Source organism: Heterocephalus glaber, unplaced genomic scaffold (assembly GCF_053883595.1).
Source record: "Heterocephalus glaber isolate CG9 unplaced genomic scaffold, H.glaber_assembly_v1.0 deba00001481, whole genome shotgun sequence".
NCBI classification, from domain to species: domain Eukaryota; kingdom Metazoa; phylum Chordata; class Mammalia; order Rodentia; family Bathyergidae; genus Heterocephalus; species Heterocephalus glaber.
This window is the reverse complement of record NW_028258317.1, coordinates 50,629,662-50,653,072: the sequence shown is the minus strand read 5'-3', so window position 1 is coordinate 50,653,072 and position 23,411 is coordinate 50,629,662. Positions and strand designations below refer to the sequence as shown.

Genomic DNA, 23,411 nt, shown 5'->3' with positions numbered 1-23,411 from the left:
AATTGTCGTATTTCTGAATTGGCCAATTTGAGTCAGTGACTTTAGTGACAGCTACATTTGTATTTAAGCAGGAATGTGCTGATGTTAGTACTATGACAGGGAGAGCCACAGTGAGTTGTGCCGGTGTCCCTGCCTCCCTGACGGCTGCTCGTCCCTTATAACTGGAACTTTGGCTGTGACTCCTTAGAAAGCACACAGCTGGTTTTTCTTAATTCCTTAAATTTGTCACCTAAAAGATCAGTAGTCTCTACTTTGAAAATCTGTTTTCCTAAGCCATTGTTTTTTACACATTAGGTCAGTTTCCTATTCAAGTTGCTTTTAACTAAGTTCTGTATGCAATTCCACACCTATTCCTGACGGCCTCTCAGGATTTTATGTTGTGATCTTCATCATTTTAGAATGATTAAAAATTGCATTGTTAGTGAGAAAACCTGAAAAATGCTGAATTCTTTAAGGAGCACGATCATCCTGACATTGTCATGGAGGCATTTTTCCCAGGGAGTGAGACAGCGAGGTGATGCCTAACTACAGGTAGAAGTTGGTAGGCAGCACTAGCAACTAACTCGGTGTCCTCCTTCAGAGACAGTCTGTACATATATAAGAAAATGTGAAGAGGTGTGTGTATGTGCATGTGTGAGAGAGAGAGAGAGATCCATTATCTTTTTAAATTATAGGTGAGAGCATACTTTACATATTGTTACGCAGCTTGCTTTTTTCATGTAACCATGTGTCTTAAGACTCTTCTGTATAGATATGATTTTTACTATACTTCAGTTTTATCATTTAAACTCAGCAGCATAGTATTTTTATTTATTTATTTTTTTGGTACTGGGGATCGAACTCAGGACCTTGCACTTTCAAGGGAGGCACCAGAACCACTGAGCTAAATCCCCGGCCCTAGCATAGTATTTTTAAAAAGTGGATACTTCATATTTTGTTTAATCAGTTTCCTGTTGGTTTTGCTGTGTTTCAAGAAATAGCTTTGCGCCTGTATTATTTTGCTCCCATGTACTAACGACATGTGTGATGGGCATGAAATTGCCAGGTGAAAGGACGTGTGCATTTGTGCTTGTAGAAAGTATTGCCCTGAATGGCTTCCTTAGAAGCTGTGCTAGTATATCCTCTCACCTGCAGGATACAGAAGTACCTGTCCCTTCATCCTTGCCAAAACAGTGAGTTAGGAAACTTTTTAATCTTTGCCAAACTGTTGAGTGAAAAGTGGTATCTAAAGTGGTTTTTATTTAGTTTGTACTTTTTAAAAGGTTAAGTATCTTTCCATGAGTCTGTAAGAACCATTTGTATTTACTTTCTGTGAACTGTTAACTGTTAGGTATCAAGTTGTATTGCTTCATATATAAGGGAAATAAGTCCCTTATCTGTGGTAAGAATTAGAGTTGTTCCCAGTTTATTGTTCATCCTTTAACTTGAATTATATTACATTTTTTCCACCCAGATAGATTTACCAGATACTTAGTTTAAGGTCTTTAGAGTGACTATAATAAAGAGAAAAAGCCCTTCCATGCCCTAATGTTATTTTTTTTCAGTCATCCAGGATTTTTTCCTAGTACTTTCATGGTTTTATTTTTTTGTTGTTTGGTTGGTTTGATTTTGGAAGGTGGGATTGAATCCAGGGCCTTGGGTATGCTAAGCACATGCTGTACCACTGAGCTGTTACCCTACCCTAGTTTGTTTTTTATATATAAACTAGTTTTCCATCTTGAATTTAGTAAATATGGATCCCAATGCATTTTTTCCCCGTGATGGTCACTGGTTTTCCCACCTATTTATTTATTTTTTTTGCGGAACCATCTATTTATTTAATAGTCCATTTTCTTTCCTTTTCTTGGAACTGGTATCTTTATCATAGAGTATATCCCATTTACATTTGTGTGTTTCTTTTCTGTTCTATTGATCCGCCTGACTAGTCATGTTTTAATGGTAACCTATTCCAATTGTTAATATTTTTGTATTAGGGAAGATTAGGTTTATTTTACATATCTTACTGTTGCTGTTGATATTTTCCCATCAATATTATAGTGACATTTGAAAAGGAAAAGGATCAGGATTTTATATAACTCAAAAGAAGTATACTAACCTAAGCTGAAGGTCTGAGTTTTAACTCAAAGTTGTTCTCTGCCCTTTTCCCTCCCTCCAGTGAGGGGGGGATGTTATAGCAAAGGTAGGAAGCACCTAATTATTTACCTTTGGGATCAAGATTGACTTATAAATCAGAACTTTTAGCCTTGGACAAAGGGGAAAAAAAGATTAAATAGGTCAACAATTGCGAAGCAAAATTCTGTCTGAGACGAAGAGACTTAGACTGTGGGGACTCTGCCATTTGAGATGCACCTCTGGGTCCCTTCTCAGGTAATGACAAAGCAGTGTGAGCAGTTAGGGGGCACAACAGCTTCGGCGCTTCTCCTTCAGGAACAGCCTTCATTTGTAGGAGTTAGAAAAGAGACCCATAGTAAACCAGAAGCTGTTGCATTTTGAACTTCGGTAGCCTTTTGGCATCTGTCTTTTGGTTACTCTGAAATGGCCCGTAAAATGGGAAAAATTATCACCACTTGTGTGTGTGCATGCGCATGTGCACGTATGCGTATGTGTGCACACACGAGGCCACTGCTCATTTACTGTGACACTGAGGCACGGGACTTGTTCAGATGCTCACCTGGTATTCAGACAGCATGCCTATGATGAGGGCATTTCAAAGTTGTTTTCTCTCTCCAGGTGGTAATTAGTTTCAAACCGTAATTGAATATGAATGCGGATACAAAGCTGCTACACAGTACACTGTAAAATAATTGATAAGCCTCTCTGAGACCCTGTGGTTAGTCCTTTCCTTAAAGGATCCTACAGAAGACTTGGGTACCACTTAGATGTTCACTGTATATGATGTATACAGTAACTAAACAGCATTTTAAAAACATTTTAACCGTTGTTAACCATACAGCTGTGGCTGCACAACTGCCATATTTAACACAACCCATCACCCCCATCCATCCCCAGAACTTCTTCTCACAGAAACTCTGTATTCATTAACACCAACTCCTTATCCTGCCTTCTCTTTCCAGACCTTGGTCACCACCATTCTACATTGTACTTGTATTTTTGAATTTAGATAGATACACAGTTGATCCTCGGGGGAGCTTAACATTCTCTACATAATAAGTCTTCACCAAGCTCTTTGGCTTGAGCATCCACAGGGCTGGAGAAGTCTTATTTTAGGACTAAAATACAGTATTCATCACTGTTTTTGGAGCATCACACAGGCAGGTGAAACTTTATTACAGAGCAATGTCCTCTCTGGGAGTGTGGATCAAAGATTTTCTTACTAACAGTAGTGTTTCAGTCAACCTTGTTTTTATCTCTTGGCCAGAAGGCTGAACTGGCCGTTGTGGTATAATAAACCTTGTGTACACAGCTGCAGGAGGATGGGGAGGTGTCTGTCAGAGGCTGGGTGACTTGCGGAACATAATGGGGCATCTGGTGCTGTGTAGTTGTTGGTTGGAGCAGTTTTGGAATTGAATTTTGTCCCACAGTGATGGAGAGTCTTTGAAGAGGAAGCCCCGTTTGAATATTTGCATTGCTTTGAAGCTGGCACCATGGAGATATTGTGACTTACTGCTGGTTAGAGGCAAAGTTGGGTGTGTGAGGAACAAAGGTCGGTGAGAAAAAGGAGATAATCATTTATTTTGCCACAAAATTTGTTGAGCCCTCCGGGGAGTTTTTAAGTATTATCTCTGTCATAGAATTCTGGGTTAAGAGGATGAGTTTTGGATTCAGGCTTTAGATCTACCTATTGTGACTTTAAGCATCTTTAACTTTTCTAAGCCTCAGTTTCCTTGTCTAAGAAATGGACATAGAGAAAATTCATTCTGGGTTACTTGTAAGGGAGAGATGAGATAATGCATAATGTACTTGAAGTGCTTGGCAAAGTCTAAATACTTAATACATGAAACCTCTTCTGTCCCTGAACAGGGCATATGACCTGGAGAATTCTTCCAGAACATTTTTAAGATCATTTCATCCTGCATATTTGACTCATTTGAATCCTACACACTGCGTTGTTTTCCTTTTGGAGAAGTAGGTTGGAATTTGTTTTCAGTAGCTGAGTTCATTATTTAATTGTCTCCAAGCTCTGCCTCCCCTCTCCCATGGTGTACGTAAAGCAAAACAAAACCAGTAGGCACATCGTCCTTTTAGGGGGATCTGGAGATTCACCAGCTGGCACTCCCAGATTCCACAGATTCGGGTTGAGATAAGGAGAGGAGGATGTCACCCAGCGCCTTCTCCACTTTGCTTGTTTATCCACAGGCCTGAGCAGAGGTTTGCAGCATGGGGAGCAGGGTCGATGATAAGAGCAGTTCTGTTGTCTAATGTACCCAAATAATGTATCTTCTTTGATAGTTGCCTGCCTTATTTCCCTTGGAAAGGGCATTGAGTAATAACTAGTGGGAGTGTGAAGAATGAGCCTTTAGACTAATCCAACTTGGGGAAATTCAGAAAATGTTATGCAAAAATGTACGTTCTTCCAGCTTATGCTTCTAAAACAATGGGATCCTTGGGAGAGCTTTTGAATGCTGTGCTGTGCTCAGTGGATACATGTTCCTTGGCCACAAAACTTTGTGCCTTAATCACGTTGAGGATGCTGTGGTTTTCAGTATCATCAGCAAGGTCTAGGTTGTGATGTCTTCTCAGCAGGTCCTAGGAGATTTTTTGGAAAAACAAAAAAAAGGAATAGGGGGCAGAATACTGCTGGCAACAGAAAATGCTGCGTTGGCTGGCAGATGTCAGTATCTTGCAGACGTGATAGAGAAGAATGATGTAATTATTCTCCCTTAGTTTTATCTTAATCATTCCTAGGGATTTCTTCCTTAGTTATGTAGAAGCCCTGCTGGTTGATATTTGCTCTTGACTGTTAATCCTGGGAATGAGCTGCTGTCATTTATATTCAAGGGTACAGATGTAAAGAGATAGAAAGGATTAAATGGTTTTTTTGTGTCTATCTTCACTCAATGCCTTCTTGAAAATTGTCATTCTTCTATGTAGGACTGTCATTCTTATATAGAACATTCTATGAGTTTCTACAAAATTTTGCTTTGCCTTGCCCATGAGGAACAATTGTCTTTTAATTTGAGTTGTGTATTATCCATGGATAGAGATGGTGGGGGTTGGGGAGAGGGAAGGCTGAGGTAGGCAGTTGGGCCAGAGAATTAAATGATGTCTTTCTTTGAGGGTGCCCCCTTCACCACCCCCCCTCATGACCACGGGACTCTGCACATCACTTCCTGTCCGGGTTGGCACCAGCAGTGGCACAGTGACTCTGCCCAGAGGTCTCAAACTTCACCTGGCAAGTTTCCAGTAATAGAGTCTCCCAGGGAAACAACTCAGTCTCCTATTTTTCTTTCTCTGCTGCCTTGGGCAGCTTCCCCAGGCCTCATTACCAGCGTCCTCTGTACTTTGGAAGGGCCCCATGGAGTCCCCAAACCTCGAGGACCTTTCATTTATTTAGCCCTGGCCTCCTGAATATCTCCTGCATTTTGCTCTGTATCCTTCTTTTAAGCTTAGGCCCTAAGTCTTTCCTGTGGGAAGGCTCATCCCATGCTTTTCTGGGGGAGAAAAGAAGAACACATTTCTGTCTAGTTATTTTCCCTTCTAAACAAGTCAGAAAAATGACTCCCATTTTTGGGTATCTACTGTGTATGAGGCACTGTACTGAGTTTTTCACGCATGCTCCTCATCCGCAGGTAGGATTTGGAGAGGTTGTTGGACCCTAGGTCACATGGCTAGCATGTAATAGCATTCCAAGGAAACCACTTTACTCACTGTAAAGTGAGACAGAATGTACAGGAGAACTACTGGGAGTCAGTTGTCCCCCTGGGCTGTTAAGATGGCTTCTTAAACTCGGGGGCTTCCTGTTCTTAGGGCACAGTCAGTAGCATCTGGGCCATAGAATCATGTTATTTGTGATTTCCTCTGTTCTTGACAATTTAGGTATTCTCAAGTATACTTTGTCACTGCTCCCACTTCTGTGAGCGCTCACTGTCTTTAATGTCCAAATTTCTATTAACAGATCGGGTCAAAGCGATCTAGACTTTTTCTAACATGTTTCTAAAATTCTGCCAAGTTCTACCCACTTTCCAATTCCAAAGCCACTTCCACATTTATTTGGTATTTCTTACGGCATCACCCTATTTGCAGGTACTAAAGTCTGTATCAGTTTTCCATCCCTGCTGTAATAGAAACCATAAACTTCATGCTGAAAATAGATTATTATGTTACCATTGTGTAGGTCAGGAGCTCAGTGTGAACCTCATGGGAATAAAATCAAGGGTTTAGCAGGGCTGGTTCTTCCTGAAGGCTCTGGGGGAGAATCCGTGTCCTTGCTGTCTCTGGCTTCTAGAAGCCACTGCATTCATTGGTCTGTGACCCGCTTCCAGCATCTTTAGTGCTTCTAATGGCTGAGTCCCTTTTATACTTCAGATTTCTCCTGCCCATTTTTCTGCTATCTAATCTCTTGGTTTTTAAGGATTCAAGACTAGACTGGGCCCACGTGGCTAATCCAGGAAAATCTCCCCATCTCAAGGTCCTTACTTTTAATCCCATGTGCAGTCACTTTTGCCATGTACATAACGTGCTAACAGGTTTGGGAATTAGGAGTTGCACAGCTTTAGAGGGTGCGTTTTTCTGCTTACCATGCACAGAACATGAAAATACGTACTCTGGTCTGAGTTTGCAGGTGGTGCTCATGTAGGTGGTACATGAGGTTTTTAACACAGGGTACATCTGTCCCATCTGGCTGACAGCACACACCTTGCAGGGCAGGTGTGAGATAAGCAAGAGTTGGGAGAAGCGTGGAACATCCCTCCTCCTTTTCTTTAGTGAAAGGAAGTGAGAAAGAGGCAAGGAGACCACTTGGGTTGTGACTAGCCTCCTTATTGCAAATTTAAGAGATAAAACTTAAAACATCAATAAAGCACTCCTTATAACTGAAATAGGAACGCTAGTATATAAAATTGAATTATCTCCCAAAGGCCTCTTTCTCTTTTGAAGACAGAGGTAAGCTGCATTGTCTTTTGATCCTCTATTCTTTCATGGGAAAATTGGGCCCCACTGTGGCATTTGGTATGCTACTAAGCAGGGTCCCCTTGGGGGACCAGAAACCCCTCTCTGCACACACCTGGAATTTGATGCCAGTTCCGATCTGACAGCTGGTTAGGCTGTTGAGCTCTCATGTTAAATCTTGTCTCAGGAAATAATTTGCAAGAAGATCAAAGGATAGATGGAGCAAATTAATTTTCAACAAAGGTTCGGGAGAATGTAAACATTATCTCTTAAGTGTGCTAATGTCCTTGGTGAAGGAGTAAATTTTGAGGCTCTTTTTTTCTCTTTTAAGATTATAATTCTATGTCTGATTGATTCATATCTTAATATGTTGAAAAAGAACTCTGCAAACTTGTACTGACCTAAGTAAAAAGAAGCCCTGAAATGATAATGCTAGGTGATTTCAGCTTGTATCTCATTTAGAGCAGTGGTTCTCAGCAGATTGGGGAGGGGAATGATTTGCCCCATGGAGGGTATTTGGCAAAGTTTGAAGATATTTTTGACCATCATAATTCAGCAGAGGTGCTGCTGGCATCTAGAGAACAGAGGCTGCTGACCGATGTACGATGCCTAGCATAGGCCCACAACAGAGAATGAATGGCTCAGCCCAAACTTAATAGGGTTGAGGTTGAGAAACAGATGGTTTTCTATTTTCACTTATTTAGATATCTCTTAGTATTGAACCTGAATTAATAATTATTAATATTAATCTATGATAAGGTGTATTTCTTTTATTTTCTTACTCAGCAAAGCAGCTTGTGCGTAGTGGGCTCAAGCATCTATCTGTTGTTGCTTGTCCCTCACGCACTTGTTAAGGGGTTCATCCTCTGGCCTGGAGCAGAGCTCCTGAGAGTAGCATTGACAAAGCAAATGGCCCAATTGTAGCAGAATCAGCCTGGTAGGGAGAGTGGGAGGAACACAAACTTTAAACTTCCCTCAGTCTCTGAAATGGAGGTCATGGTAGTGCTTACTGTGCGATGCATGTGAATATTTAAGAAAGGTGCCCTTTAACGTTTTCATAAGGAAATTGTATGCATTCTGGGGTGGTTTTTAGCTCTATAGGAAGATGAAAGAAATTTACAGCTTTTCAGTAAAGAGTATTCCATGATTGACAATACAGCCTCAAGTACCTGAGGCACATCTTGCCTCAGGATTCAGCTATTTTTAAAACTAACACTATATGACTTAAAAAAAAAAAAAAAGCACAGGCAACAAAAGCAGAAAAATAGACCTGGTATTGCACAAAACTAAAAATTTGTGCACAGCAAAGGAAACAGTCAAGAGACTTAATATCCCAAATGTATAAGGAACTCAAGCACTTGATTAGCAAGAAAACAAGCTTTAAATTTCCCTGTTTCTGCTTTCTTATCTGTGAAATAGAAGTGATAATAGTGCCCACCTTAAGATGCATGTGAATATTTAAGAGAGATGCTCTTTAAAATTTTCATAAGGAAGTGTTACGCATTTTTGATTATTCTTAGCTCCCTAGGAAGGTGAGTTGGTCCTATCCCCAAAGTCTAAGACCTGATTAAAAAGTGCAGAAATGACTGAATAGACATTTGAAAAAAGAAGACTTACGAATGGTTGCTAAATATGTATATGAAAATGCTCAATATCATTAAGCATTAGAGAAATGCAAATGAGATAATATGCCATATCTATTAGAATGGCTGCTACCCAAAATACAGAAAATAACAGGTGTTGGCAAGGATGTGGAGAAATTGGAATTCTTGTGCATTGTTGTTGGGAATGTAAATTAGTATAGCGGTTGTGGAAACAACATGGAAGTTCCTCAAAAAATGAAAAATAGAACTGCCATACGATCTAGCAGTTCCACTATTGGGTATACATCCAGAGGAATTGAAATCAGTTAGACATCTGCACACCCATATTCATTGTAGCATTATTTACAATAGGTAAGATATCAAATCTGCTTAAGTGTCTATCAACGAATGTGTAAAGAAATTGTCACACATATGTATATACAATGAATGCTATTCAGCTAATTTTGAAAATGGAGATGAACCAGAAGGACATTGTGGTAAGTGAGATAAACCAGACAAAGACAAGTACTGCACTATCTCACTTATATGTGGAATATCTAAATCAGTTGAACTTGGAAGCAGAGAATGGAATGGCAGTTAGTCTGGGAGTGGAGGGATTTGGAGGAGATGCAGGTCAGAGGATACAAAATTTCAGTTAGGATGAATAAGCCTTGGATATATATCGCACAGCAAGGTGACTACAGTTAATAATAGTATATACTTGAAAAATTAGTAAAGCATTACCTCAAATGGTGTACCACAAAAAAGATAAGTATGTGAGGCAATATGTTAGATTTAATCATTTTACAATGTATATATCAAAACATTGTTATATACTATAAATATATTTAGCTAACTTTTTATGAAATGAGAAAGTGGTCAAAAATAAATATATACAAAAGTGTCACTAGATGTAATTAATTTTTCATGGACCCTGTTAATTATACAGTTGTATTTTGAAAAAAATTGATATTTGAGAAGTACGTTCTGCCATTTGATCTTTTGTGGCAAAAGAACACAGATCTCTAGGATTTTTTCTCATATCCTTGAAATATCCAGGTTATGAGATTGAAGTCCAAACACAAACTTCATTTACGCATCATGTAACTGTACACGTAGCCTGAAGGTATTTTTACACAATATGTTCAGATTTTACACAGTATTTTTATGCAGTATTTTATTGCGTTTTGATTGTGATCTGTCCTTTGAGGTCAAGCGTGGAATTTTCTACTTGTGGGGTCATATTCGTGCTCAAAAAGCTACATATGTTGGAGCATTTCAGATTTCAGGTTTTTAGATGAGGCTGCTGAATGTATATAATATTTCATGTTGTATTATTTCTCTGCTTTTATATCTTGAGGGTTAGTTCCATATATAGTTCTTGAGGGTATTCTGCAGTCTTAGTATTTATTATACTCACTGTTGGTGCTGAGCTATAACAGACGAGATTACCAGTTAATGGAGGGACCAGCCAACACCATAAAGAGAGCTTAGCTTATGACTTCACATTTGAGAGTGGAGCTGAGTGTGCGTGAGGTGGGAGTAGATCATAACAGGCCTGAGAAGCCATGTAGTGGAAAATCATTGACTAGTTTTAAGCTGGTGAGTCCTATGACTAGAAGTGCCAGTCTTTCCAGTTTGGGGGGGTGAGGATGGCTTGAGAACTGAGGTACCTATAATACCCAGGTAAGAACAAACCTAACGTGGGCTAGGGCAGTGACCATGGGGTTAGAAAAAGGTGAACCAGTTGGAGCTTTACAAAGAATTTCTGGACTGGGAAGAGGGAAGTCAAATTCAGAGAGTGCCCAGAAACCTGGCAACTACTAAGGGAGAGGAAGCCTAGGAAGTTTGTGAGGGGGAAAATGAGCTCATTTATGGATAGACTGAGTTCAGGGGTGTTTGGATCGTTGAAGGGGAAATGTCAGTTGGAACTCTGCACTTAAAGTTCAGAAGAAAGTAGCACAGTGGATTGAATTCTGTGAGTCTCTCCCATCCAGATGGTAGCTGCAGCTTTGAGGTAGTAAGATCATCTGGTTAGGAGCAGTAGAGCAAAAGAATGCTAAGACAGCCCTGAATAGCAGCCTGTGAGGGAGGCTGAGACTGAATGGCCAGAGTACTGAGGACGCCTGCAAGAGTGTGTCTGAGAGGGAGTGGTTCCCAGGGTCAGGTCCTCCAGAGCAGTGAGGATTGAGTCATTTTTACTAAATTTGGCAACAATAGTAGTTTCAGAAGCTTGATAGCTGCCGGACCAGGAGTGAGTGGAAAGTGAGAAAGGAGACAGCTTATGTGGATGCTATGCTCTTGTTGGCTTATATAGGGTCTTTGAGGACATCAGAAAAAAATGTAGGCTCTTCCAGGTGGCATATGGATTGGTGAGGACAGTGGATGGGAATTCAGCTCCCATACGTCATCTAAGCTGGTGCAAATTTTCAGTGTACAAACTGTATCCTGCATGCACGGTGGCCTAGATCATCACTCTGTGTGTGTGTGTGTGTGTGTGTTTGTGTGTGTGTTGCATTGCTAGGGGTTGAACCCAGGGCCTTGCACATGAAAGACAAGTGCTCTACCACTGAGCTACATCCCCAGGCCAGTCATCAGTGTCCATCCAGGGTAGTTTTGTCTCCCAGGGCACATTTGGCCAGGTCTGGCTGCAACTTGGTTACAGGTGAATCGGCAGGGTAGATGCTGCTCTCATCTGGCAGGGATGAGGGGAGGTCCAGGATGCCTTTAATCACCCCACATGCAGAGGACAGCTCCCTCTACAAAAAATAATGATCCAGCCCCCAATGTCAGTTGTACAGATGTTGTGACACTCTAGTGTAGATGAACTTTTCAAGATCTTTGGCTGTGAGGGAGGGAGGGCCAGAGTTGGAGGCTGACTTTAGGGGAATGCACTAGGTCCTTGGCTATAGTCTGGTTGATTGTGGCAGTTTTCATCTTCCCTCCCCCACCTCTGTACTGTGTAGCTCTTGGTCATCAGGTCTAGCTCTTCACGTGTTTCATTTTCTGTAACCACTTTCTTCATGCTCCTCCCAGGCCATGAATATGTAATACAGGGTGTCCTCATTTCTTCTTCTAGATACATTGTAAAATATCTAGAATGGAGCAGGAAATTCTATTTTGGCAACCAACAGATGTTGCTTTGGCTAAGCTAAAGTAGCCTGTGATTCCTTGCCAGGTTGAGAAGGCTTAATGCATGGCCAGTCAGCCTCTGGACTGCCAGCTTGGGAAAAAGACAGGAAGTATTCCTTGTCTTTGGAAGCAAGCCTTGCTTCAGGCTTTGAGAAGCATAGAGTACAAATGGTTCTCACCAGATAGGGTTTCAGTAGCTCTCCCAGCATTTTGGGAACAAATCAAGTCATTATCTCCACAATGTCAAAACTGTGTTCTGGGATCAGTTGTTGTTTGAAACATTTGGGGCTGATGGGGAGAAGAATTAATTAGCATCTCCGTCCTTTGGTGTCCTTTTTCAGCCTTCTCAAATTGCAGCATGAGACTCCCTTAGACATGCTGGCTGCTCATTTGATAATTGTGTTTTGCTTGGTACAAAGGGTTGTGGGCTAAATTTTGTGAGCCCCTCTAATGTGAGACCGACAGTATCTTGGATCCAGTGAACAAGAAAATATTCTGTGGTTTCATCAATGGGGAAGGATTTGAATTCAGAAAACAGTCTTGGAAAGTCCTGGGTGTTCTTTCTGTTTTCAGGAATGTTTTACTCTGTTGCACTGTGTAAATCTAAACCCCTTGAAAGAATGAAAACCAGCTTGAACGTTAAGGTTTGGCAAAGAGTATGTGGGAGACTGAGAATGTTTGGGTCAAGAACAGGAAGTGAGCCAGGCATGGTAGCACTTACCAGTAATTCCAGCACTTGGGAGACTGAGGCAGGAAGATCGCAAGCTTGAGGGCACCCTGAGCCTGTCTCAAAAACAAAGAAACAGGGACCGGGGGATTTAGCTCAGTGGTTCCGCCACCTGCCTCGCTAGCGCAAGGACCCGAGTTCGATCTCTGGTACCAAACAAACAAAAAAAAACAAACAGAAAAGAACAGGATGTATTAATTTTAAAATGCTGTAGGAAGATAAAAAATAAGCTGCAGGCCAAGTTGAGTGTGAAATAGGCCTTGATTGTGGGGACATTGCTTCTGAACAAATTACTATATTTGTAGATGTGTTTTAGGTCCCTTTTGATTAAATTGTCGTCTGTATAGTTTCAAAGATAGGGCTGAGTAAGAATTCTCTTCCTGTGTGGTATCATTAAAAATGTATCTGTATATGTATGGCCTCACTCAGTGTACAACTCCACAAAAGTAAAACACAGTGTATGAGCTCTGACATTTCTGTAGTGGATTAAGCCATGCTGTGAAAGGGAAAGTGGTGGTGGATGGGAAGTTTTAGGCTATAGAATATTGGGCTAGGGATTTAGCTCAGTGGTTCTGCCACCTTGCCCCCAAGTGCAAGGACCTGAGTTCAATCCTCGGTACCAAAAAAAAGGGATATAGAATGTTGATATAAAATCTTATTTCCCATTTAGTTAAGAACCTTGAGGAGGGGGGGTATCAGTCTAAGGATACATAATTACAGTTAGATAGGAATAAGACTCAAGAGATCTAGTCTATAGCAAGGTCACTATAGTTAATGACAACATACTGTGTTCTTGAAAAGGGTAAAGAGAATGGGCTTTGGTGCTCTCAGCACAATAATAGTAACAATGAAAGGCAAAGCACTTGTCAATGTCAATTAGCTAGATTTAATCATTCCACAGTGTATGTACACTTCAAAAAGTCTTGTATATGATAAAAATATACGTCATCTGTCACTTCACACAAAAATAAATTTTTAAAGAAAGAACCTGGATCTTCTAGCAATTTGTTGTCTTGTCTTTTGTGAGGACTGCAGTTATAGCCTGCAGGAAATGTTGATAAATGTCTATCTTGTTTATTAGATCTACATTTCATGAAATTCACAACCATGCTAGCATTTGCTTTTTGATAATTAATACTTTCTCACACATATATATACACGTGTATATATATATATTTTTTGTGCCAGGGATTGAACTCAGGACCTTGTGCTTGCGAGGCAGGTGCTGGTACCCCTGAGCTAAATCCCCGGCCCTCTCATATGTTGTTTTTTTTGATTATGTGCTAAAAATCCTTTATAATTTCTTGAGAAAAGAATATTTATCATGCATAAATCTGATTTCTTTTGGCAGTGCTGCAGGTGAATTTGGTACTTTGTAGGCTTTTAAACCCTCTGCAGCAGATACTGGTCCCCCTGTGTGCTTTTGAAGTTTTAACAGTAAATGGAAGGAATGTGTGCCAAGAATGTTTGAGAAGAGAATACAAACAAGTCTGCATTTATTTGTATAAACAGTATTCATGGCTTCTGTGAAAAACTCCAACAGGTTTAACATTAGGAAATTTTTATAAACAATACTCCTCACTAACCCACCATGCATCTATATCTATATTTTTGCATAGAGAGATATGAAGTGATATACTAGAATATTAACTGGTAAAATTTATCTGGGAATTGTGGTACTTTAATTTTTTTTCTGATCAGGATTTTTATGAGTTTTATAGTGACCATGTTATACTTAAGAAATAAAAATAAAACGGGGAAAGTACAACTATGTAAATGATAGGAATTTTATGATGTGGTTGGAGAACTATGTATTGCATCATTGTAAATGAGATAGTGTAGTTAATATTTATTTTAATTTCATCAGTAATTTCAAAGAAATGTTTCCTTTTTCTTTTTCTGCAGAAAAATAGAGGGAAAGGAGATATGTGTGAATTTTCAATTTTCCTTCTATGTGATTTTTATTTCTTCCTCTCTTCTCCTTAAATAGTTCTTGGTCTCTTGTCGCAAAGACTTATGGAGGAAGTGGCACTTACCCCGTCAGAACTCTTCGAGATCGCTGCTCTCCTGGGAATGCATGCAGGTGCCCAGCTAACCGTCCTCAGCATTCCCCACTCCGTGGCAGACTGCCCTTTGGGTAAAGGGTGATTAGTAAACAGTGATGGGGCCTCATTCATGTGGCTAACTAACTTCTTTTTAAATTTCTTAAGTTTATCCTGAAAATAATTGTCAAGGAGTTGTTCATGGCAGGATCTAATGGAACTGGGGAGGAAAGTCCACAGCAAGCGTCGCAGGATGGGCTCCGTTTCAGGTTGAGCAGTTTTCTTTCCTTCAGAATAAAAGCCCAGCCATCCTTAGAAAGGGCTACAGTATTTTCCCTTCCTTTTCCTATTCTAGCTCTTAACAGCTGTCCCAGCACACAGCTTGAGATGGGAGCAACCTGGATTTCTCAAGCCACAGGCCGCATTGTGGGGGTGTGACAGAGAAGCTACCCATCCTCCCTCTGGCCCAGCCACCTGGCCCCTTTGTTCTTTCTCCTCGTTGTCTGGGGTGCAGGCGGCAGTGACTCCATGACACAGGAACTAGGAAGCTGGGGAATAAATCCCTGTGCAGGTGGCTGGCTGTTGTCTGAAGAAAGCAAGCCTGGGTCTTCCTGGAACTGCTTTCATCTCCTTATAGCTTCCAGAGGGCAAAATAATACTTAATGGGGGTTGGGGGAGGGCATACACAAAGAAGGGGGTGGTCAGAAAGTTCCCTAGGGAAATAAGTGCAGTAGATTTAACACTGGGGAAAACTTACTGGGTGGATTTTAATCTTTTCTCTCCACATAACTGAGGCTTTTCAGAGCAAGGACTCACTTTCTGATGTGAGTATGTGTGGAATGTCAGCAGTCTCAACACCACTAAATTAAATGCAGGACATTGAAAGTCACATGTGTTCTTGAAAACATACACTGCAGGTGGGATAAATAAGCACACCTAATCTGCACCAGGTTCCCTTCAGGTTGTAATTGTTTTATGTTTTGAACACTGATAATTCTAAAGAGATGCTTCAGTTTTTAAATTGGGCTTTCTGAAATCTCTTAAGGTGTTCCAAAAAACAACCTTCTTACTATTTAATAACAGTGCTAGCTACTCCTTTCTCCCTACATCCATCTGTAAGGTTGATTGCAGATGTTTGGGCTGAGCAACAGGAATAGAGAAGTCATGCTTGAGATGTAATCCTGATTGCAGCAGATCTTTGGGCAAAACAGCAAAAACAGAGAGGCCATATACCCAAAGCACTATGGAAAATTACTCAGACTAGGGCTGGGGATTTAGCTGAGGGGTTCAGCCGCCTGCCTTGCAAGTGCAAGGTCCCGAGTTCGATCCCCAGTACCAAAAAAAGAGAAAATAACTCAGACTTGTCTGCCACATTAAATCCTCTTAGAAGTGAGAGTCAGTGGCCAACAGCCTGAGAAAACACATAGCCTTTAGAGTCCAGTTCTGTGGGTTTGTGAGAGGGAATGGGTTAATTTTTTTTTGAGTGAGAGGCTGAGCAGTCTTCTCTAACTATTCCATTTTATCCTGTTTCTTTTTCCTTTCTTGCCCTAAACCATCCATTTTTAATGTAATCTTTCTCCTTTTTCCGTACTCTGGATACATTTCCTCATTTTAGCAGTGTCTTTAAGATAGTGTACCTCCAGGAATCTTGAAACCCAGCCCTCTTTCTGCAGTATCCTTAGAATTTCATTTTGAGGGTTCAGTGGGAGAGAGTAAGGGAAAGCTGGAAAAGATAGGAGGGACCAGGGAGGAAAGCCAAGATAGAAAATTGGTGGGAATGAGTGATGAACAGGAATAGGACAAGGAGGGGAATGTCAATTTAGGGTTAATGCAATTTGTATGGTTCAGTATAACCAAGAGTGTGAGAAGCCCGGGTAAGTGCCGCCTGCATCCCCCAGGCCTTCTCCTAGTTACGGTCAAAGTGGAGAGGCAGATGGGAAGGATGAGGGCAAATGGGACCCAGACACATTTGTCCATTTGCTGCTTTTATCTAGTGTCTGAATGGAAGATGCAGTTGTAACCCATGATGGTATGTAGTACTAGATTTAGTATACTGAGTTATTAGGCATGATTCCTAGAATTTTTAATCTCAAGTTAGCTGTCTGTCTAAATTTGGAGGGTTCAGTTTTTCAGCTTTTTCTTGATTCTTCTTTTAGAAATTAGAAAGGTCTTGAGAGAACTGACTCATCTCATAATATTTCAGAATCCAGCAGATCTGAAAATGTTCCCTCTTAACCCTGTGAATTTAAATGGCTTCTCTGGCCTGCTGAGACAGTCCTCAGAGGGCTGTTTGTAATTATTTTCTCCTGTGCTCTAGAACTATGCTTGATGCTAGAAACACGCTGCAAAACACAGTTCCTGCTGCCCCTGTGCAGCTTTCCAAACCTGGTGGGGTAGGCTGACATTACACAAAAAGTTACAAATGGTATTATAATGGTGACAAAAGTTATAAAAGTAAGTAAAGGGAACATGTCATAGGAGAATCTTAAGTTATCCTAGGCAAGGAAGGAAGGGACTTCAGACCTGAAAGGTCAGTATAATTGGCTGAGTGAAGGTTGGGAGCTTGTGCTGTGAAGGGTAAGAGTGGTGTGCAGAGGTCCTTAGGTAGGAGGAGCATTAGCCTTCCTGAGGACATTTGGATGGTGTGATTGCTATGGGAGCATGGGTAGAAGCAGAAGCTCAGGGACTTACCCAAGGTCACTTAGCTGATAAATGACCAAGCTGAGACCTGTAAAAACGCAACACACTCTTCATCTCTCTAGTGTGTGTTAAATAATATTTAGTAATGATGCTTATATCAAGTCAATGCGTATTTAAAAGATCCTTAAGTGACATTTCTTTTCACATGGCTTTTTTTTGGGTACCGGGGATCTAACTCGGGTCCTTACACTTGCACAGCAGGCGGCGAAACCACTGAGCTAAATTCCCCAGCCCTTCACATGGCTTTTTGCTCTTTGATTTATTTTTATTTTTTATTTTATTTTGCTTATTTTTTTTTGTACCAGGGATTGAACTCGGGTCCTTGCGCTTGCGGGGCAGGCAGTGGAACTTTGATTTATAATATAAAATGTTTGAATATTAAGTTATCAGCTGCAAAAAGGGAGGGAAGTACTCATTTGAATGAACCAGATGAAACTTGGAATTTTGCCTGCATTCGGCTTCGGCCTTGCCAAAATGTAATTTCTTTAATTCTTTCAATCACATTCTTAACTAATCTGTTCAAGTCCGTACTGTGCCTTGGCTTTTTTCCCCTGTGACAGTTTTGAGATCTTTAGAGAAAATATTATGAAATGTTTTCTCTTGATCAGGATTCTGTGGTTAGATATTGTGTACACTACATTCATTTGCAGAACAAGCTATTATTCTACCATGACATCCTTTGTTAGAAATGAATGCAATTGTAGCTTTCTCACTTTTTTTTTTTGGTACCAGGGATCGAACTCGGGACCTTGAGCTTGCGAGGCAGGTGGCGGAACCACTGAGCCCAACTTTCTCATATTTTAAAAAAAATCACTTACTGGGTGCTTTTTAATTTTTTATTTTTTCGTGGCGCTGGTGATTGAACCCAGGGTCTGGCACATGCTAGGACAAATGTTCTATCAGTGAGCTGCAGACACCCCAACCCAGCAGATGCTTTCTGTGGAAACCATTGTAGATGTTCACATCCTCTCCCACGTCTAGAGACTTCTGTGTGTTCAGAAATATTTAAACTTGAATAGCTCCCTTACTAATAACGATAATTACTATTGTACACAGAGAGCTACTTTGTGCTAGACAATAGGCTTTGAATACTTTTGATTGTCATAAGTTCTCTGTGATGAGGGTTGTGTGGTAATTTTCGTTTTACATTTAGGGGAACTGAGACTTAAAGTGACTAAGTGATTTTTTCAAGAGCTCCCATGTGGAAAGTGATGAAGATGAGACTTCCATTCAATTTCAGTCCCTCTCAGGGTGCCTGCTTTTTGGCATGCTGAAATTCTGGTTTCAGGGTGAAATTCATTTTAGGCAATTATTGGAAGTCACCTCAAATGCTGAGAACCTGTGTAACATGGGACATCAACTAAATGTAAGCAATGTAATGAAATGCGGTATTTCCTTACAAACTATTCTTGTTTTGTTTTGTTTTTCCGGTACTGGGAATCAAACTCAGGACCTTGCGCTTGCAGGGCAGGCCCAGCACCACTGAGCTAAATCCCCAGCCCTCCTTACAAACTATTGTAAGGATTTTGTTCCAGAGAACATTAGGGAAACATGGAATTTAAAAACACTTTAAAATTAAACTTTAAATTTCACATACTCTTTTCCACTCAATTGTTGGTAAATTCCAGTGTTCCCTCTTTTTTAGTTCACTTTTTTATTTTTTGAAAAAATAAAATTTCATAAAATAAGAATAAGAGTAGCAACAGTTAATACACACGGTGCTTGCTCAGACAGCACATACACTAAAATAGTTAATACAGCATGTATCATTATCCTCAAAGTAGTTACTCAAGGGTACAAGACATTGACAAAAAGATTCTCTCTTACAAAGAACAGATGATACTTACTTTTAAAGGAATATTAGATATTCCTAAACTATACCAAATAGAGTTAGTGGAAATTAAACCCAAATACAATGGCAGTCTAAATGAATGGTTACTTTAAATACATTGTGTATAGCAGTGATTCTCAAACTTTAATGCATATCTCAATTCCCTGGAGAGCTGTAGTAGGACACAGATTGCTGGGCCCAGCTCTGCCCTTTCAGATCAGGGAATCTGGGACTGGCATAAGAGTTTATATTTATTACAAATTTCCAGGTGTATTACTTAGGCTTTTCCAGAGGAACAAATTATATATGAATATTTATATCTGTATCTGTCTATGAGACACAGATAAAGATGAGTAAGAGAGACAGAAGGAAGTTCATTATCGAAATTGGCTCATGTGATTTTGGAGGCCAAGAAGTTGAATGCTGGAGAGCCAGGAGAGCCATGGGTGTAATTCATTATGAGCCTGAGGGATGAGAACTAGGGATAAAAAAAACCCAAACCTGCTGGTGTAAGTCCTGGTCTGAGTGCCCAGATTGGAGAACCATGAGCACTGATGAGTGAGGACAAGAGAAGATGAAAGCTCCAAGTAGAGGGAATGATTTTTGCCTTTCTTCGGTGTTTAAGGTATATTCAGGTCCTCATTAAGTTGGATAATGCCTACCCACATTGGCAAGAGCAGTCTTCTTTGTGAAGTCTGCTAACTCATGCTAATCAGCCACCAGGGCATCCCTTAGCTTAGCCAACTTGGCACATAAAATTATCACACTCAAATAGGCTGCCATTGCTGCTTGTCTAGGGACCACACTTTGAAAACCACTAGTGAGAGGTAAGATACAGAGCCACTGGAGAGTATTAAGTGCCAGTGGAATTAGATGAGCCAGTACCTAATCCCTGAGAAAGCCATTTCCTGTCTCAGATCACATCTACAACCCAAAGCAGAGATGATGCCTCCAGGGTCTAGGGTGATACAAGGACTCCCTGGAGCCATCAGCACTGCTGGGTGGACAGCAGGGGCTCCTGTATATCCCCCCCACACCACCTGATGATGCCCGACTCTGCTGTGTACATTGAATGCACTGTCACCTCTGTAATGATTAAACTCTTTTGTTCTCCTGTGTATGTGGCATAGTCACCGACATTGCTAAATTGGATAAGTCAAATGAGTAAACATAAATCAGGATTCAGATCCCAATTATGTAGGATATCCATTCAAATTTGCCCGTTATGGAGGTTGTCTCTCTTCTGAAAAGTTTCAGAGCCAAAAGCTTGGCTAAATTTCCCCATCTGTCCTTACAGTGACTGAGAATCAGCTGCAGTAGCTACAAGCTGAAATTCTTAGTTGGCTGCAAGTTAAGTCACACAGGCTGGCTTAGTAAGCCTTAAGAAATTCTTTCAGAGTTGATGTGTCCAGACTTGTACTCATATATGAAATACTGGATTTGACAAGATCCGTGGGTTCCCAGTGCATAAGTGTTTTTAAGAAATGTTTCTCAAAATACAATTAGGAAAAAATTCCTTTGAAATGTGAAAATTACCCTTTAATGATAAAGATGCTGACAGCCACTTCTACTTAGAAATAAAACAACTTTTAACCTTTCTGGTATTACAATAGCATCATTAACTTTGTATGGACAAACATTAATGGCCTTGTTTAAAGTGATCATTAAGGTTTTTTCAGAGCTATACTTAACTACATTTTAATCATACTACTATAATTAAAATATTACTGCAAAGTTGATAGGTGGTAAGTTGTAACTCCTTTAGATTCTGTCTAGCTTAGCTTGGGGGAAAACACAAATGCGGAGAGGAGGGGAACTTCTAGAGCAGCTTCTGATAATGAACCCCCCAAATATGAGAAAAGTCTAGGGGTGTAGCTCAGTGGTAGAATCCTCCCCCAGAGTGTGCAAGCCCATTGGTTTAGTCCTTAGTGACTAAAAGAAAGAGAAGGAAAACAAACTTGAATTCATTAACTTCCTTAATTTTCTCTCTTTTAAAATTACTGAGCATGTATCATTTATCTAAAAATTCCTCCTTGTGTGTATAGGGCAGAGAGAAGTTAGGGAAGCATCTGAGGATCCTGGTGTCTTAAGTTGTGCTGGCCCGATTTGTGTGGGCTGAGGTCTCTGGAGTCGGCCAGTTTTAGAATCCCAGCATGGCTAGTTGCTAGATATGACCCTAACAATATCTTTTGACTGGGAAACCTCAGTTTCCACATCTGGAACATAGGTATTGTTATAGTAAGCATCACATGTTGGTGTGAGGTACCTGGCTTAGTCATCTGTACTGTTAACTCCACCCTGATAAGTTGCAGACCATCTCCATTTTCTTCTGGCAAGAAAAGAGAAGTCCAACTCCAAGAGACTGAGATAGGTAAGAGTCCAAGAGATACTTGCACCACTGTTACTTGCTTAATATGATGTTTCAGGGTTATTTTATTTTGATGTCTAATGAAAAAAAACTTGTACTCATGATCATTTTAAAGTTAAAAGTGCCATGCTGCACAAGTGTGCTTATGAAACTAAGGATTAGGAAGTGACGTAAACTAGATTCAGTGACTAGAAGGTGTCCCTTTTTAATACCTATTTTTCATTACTCCATTGATCTGAATTGAGATTTTTTTTCCCCCAGCTCACATCCTTGTCCCCAATTTAAGAAAATCCAATCTTTTGTCCAATTAGTTTCTTTCCTCAAGTTCTTAGTTCCTTGGGTTCTTTCTGGGCCTCGCTTTGCTTCATGATGTTCCTGAATAGTTTTAGCTTTCCACTTTTTGGGGCTAGTCCTCCAATTTAATTCTTTTAATTGAGTGAGGCATTTCTTTTTTGCAAACTCATTTAGAACTGAACCCTCTGCATTAATCAGCATCAAAACGGGTCTCAGTGAGATGCAGTATGGGGAATGTTTCACTTTTGAGATGATAATGAAAATTTCAATACATAGTTCTTGAGGAGCAGAAAGTATAAATTTTGTCAGGTTTGATAATGGCATTGTGGTTATGTTAAAAACAATTTTGTTATAAATGCGCACAATAATTCTTATAGATAAAAAGATACATTATCTTTGTTTTGCTCTTAAGATATTCTAGCAAAACAGAACCAAAAAAGGGGCCCGGGATTTAGGTCAGTGGCACTGTGCCTGCCTTGCAAGCACAAGGTCCTAGAGTTCGATCCCCGGTACCAAAAATACAAACAAAAAACCAAAATAGGACAAAAAAAGAGAAGGAATAGGTGAAGAAGACTGGCAAAATATTGGTAATTGTTGCAGCTCATTGATGCACACAGTGGATTCATTGTATATTCTGTGTATATTTGAAATTTTCCATATTAAAAGATTCTTAAAAATCAGAGCAAAAATGAACTTGGAGTTTTAGGATCCAATCAAGTGTTTGTAAAGGCTACTTGAATGACATTGGGGAAAAATACTTACATTGTAGAGTTTAAAATAGGGAATTTTTGTCAGATGGGTATTGAAAAATGTGTTTTAAACAATTAGACAAAAACCTAGGTATGGTTCCTTGGCCAAAGACATCAATGTAGAGGTCTGGTCACAAATGTAATAATCCGTATGTGAGGAAGAGGAGACGAAGGCAGGCTAAGCAGTGGCTGCAGCTACCCAAGAACTGAAGGGAAATTATTTGGTAACTGGGCCTGTTCAAAGATGATAAGCATAGGTTAGTCAGATACTGTCAGAGAGGTGGAGAATGTCAAGTCTAGAAGGGGGCCAACACATTTTGAAAAGCTGCAGAAAAATTTTAGAATATCCTTGAAGTCTGGCAAGAAGGGATAGACATAGGACTTGGAGGTGTTCTGTAATATTAATAGGCGACCCTTAGTTAAGAAACCATAGGAAATATAAAATAATGCAGAGGACCCCCTCCCTCACACCACTGATAAGGAGTTAATTATTATTTATGGTAGTCACTTTCTGTAGATTCACTGTGAACATCAAATTAGTGAATTCAGAGCCACAGCCTCTAGGGAAGTAATACTGGGTTAGATTCTTAGGAGACTGGTCATAACATTTTTGCCAACTGATCAATACATGACTTGTTTTATATGTTTTTGTTTAGAGATACCTTGTTTGATGTATATTGTTAATTCCTTAATGTCAGGCTCGTGGGCAACAGCACAATAACTCATGGCTACTGAAGCTTATCTGATGCAGATTTTCTCCTTAAGACATCATGGCCTCTTAACTTGGGAACCTAAGACACTGCTTATGCTAGATGCTTGGAGGCTGTTTTAAACAGCTAAGTCACCACCAAAAGGCACAACCCCCCATCCCCCAAGAAGTGGCACAAAGAAAGGCTGCCCGAAAGGACATCTGTTTA

At 40.2% G+C, this 23,411-nt stretch overlaps 1 protein-coding gene across 3 annotated transcripts in view; it reads left to right on the top strand.

Moving 5' to 3' along the window:
• Positions 1-23,411, top strand: part of Kank1 (KN motif and ankyrin repeat domains 1) — a 201,174-nt gene that overhangs the window by 19,752 nt on the left and 158,011 nt on the right. The window contains exon 3 of one of the 3 annotated variants that reach the window (XM_004838204.4): positions 14,501-14,593. The exons of the other annotated variants lie outside the window; for them this stretch is intronic. The gene's annotated coding sequence lies outside the window, so the exon portion shown is untranslated. The remainder of the gene's footprint in view (positions 1-14,500; positions 14,594-23,411) is intronic. 3 annotated transcript variants of the gene reach the window in all.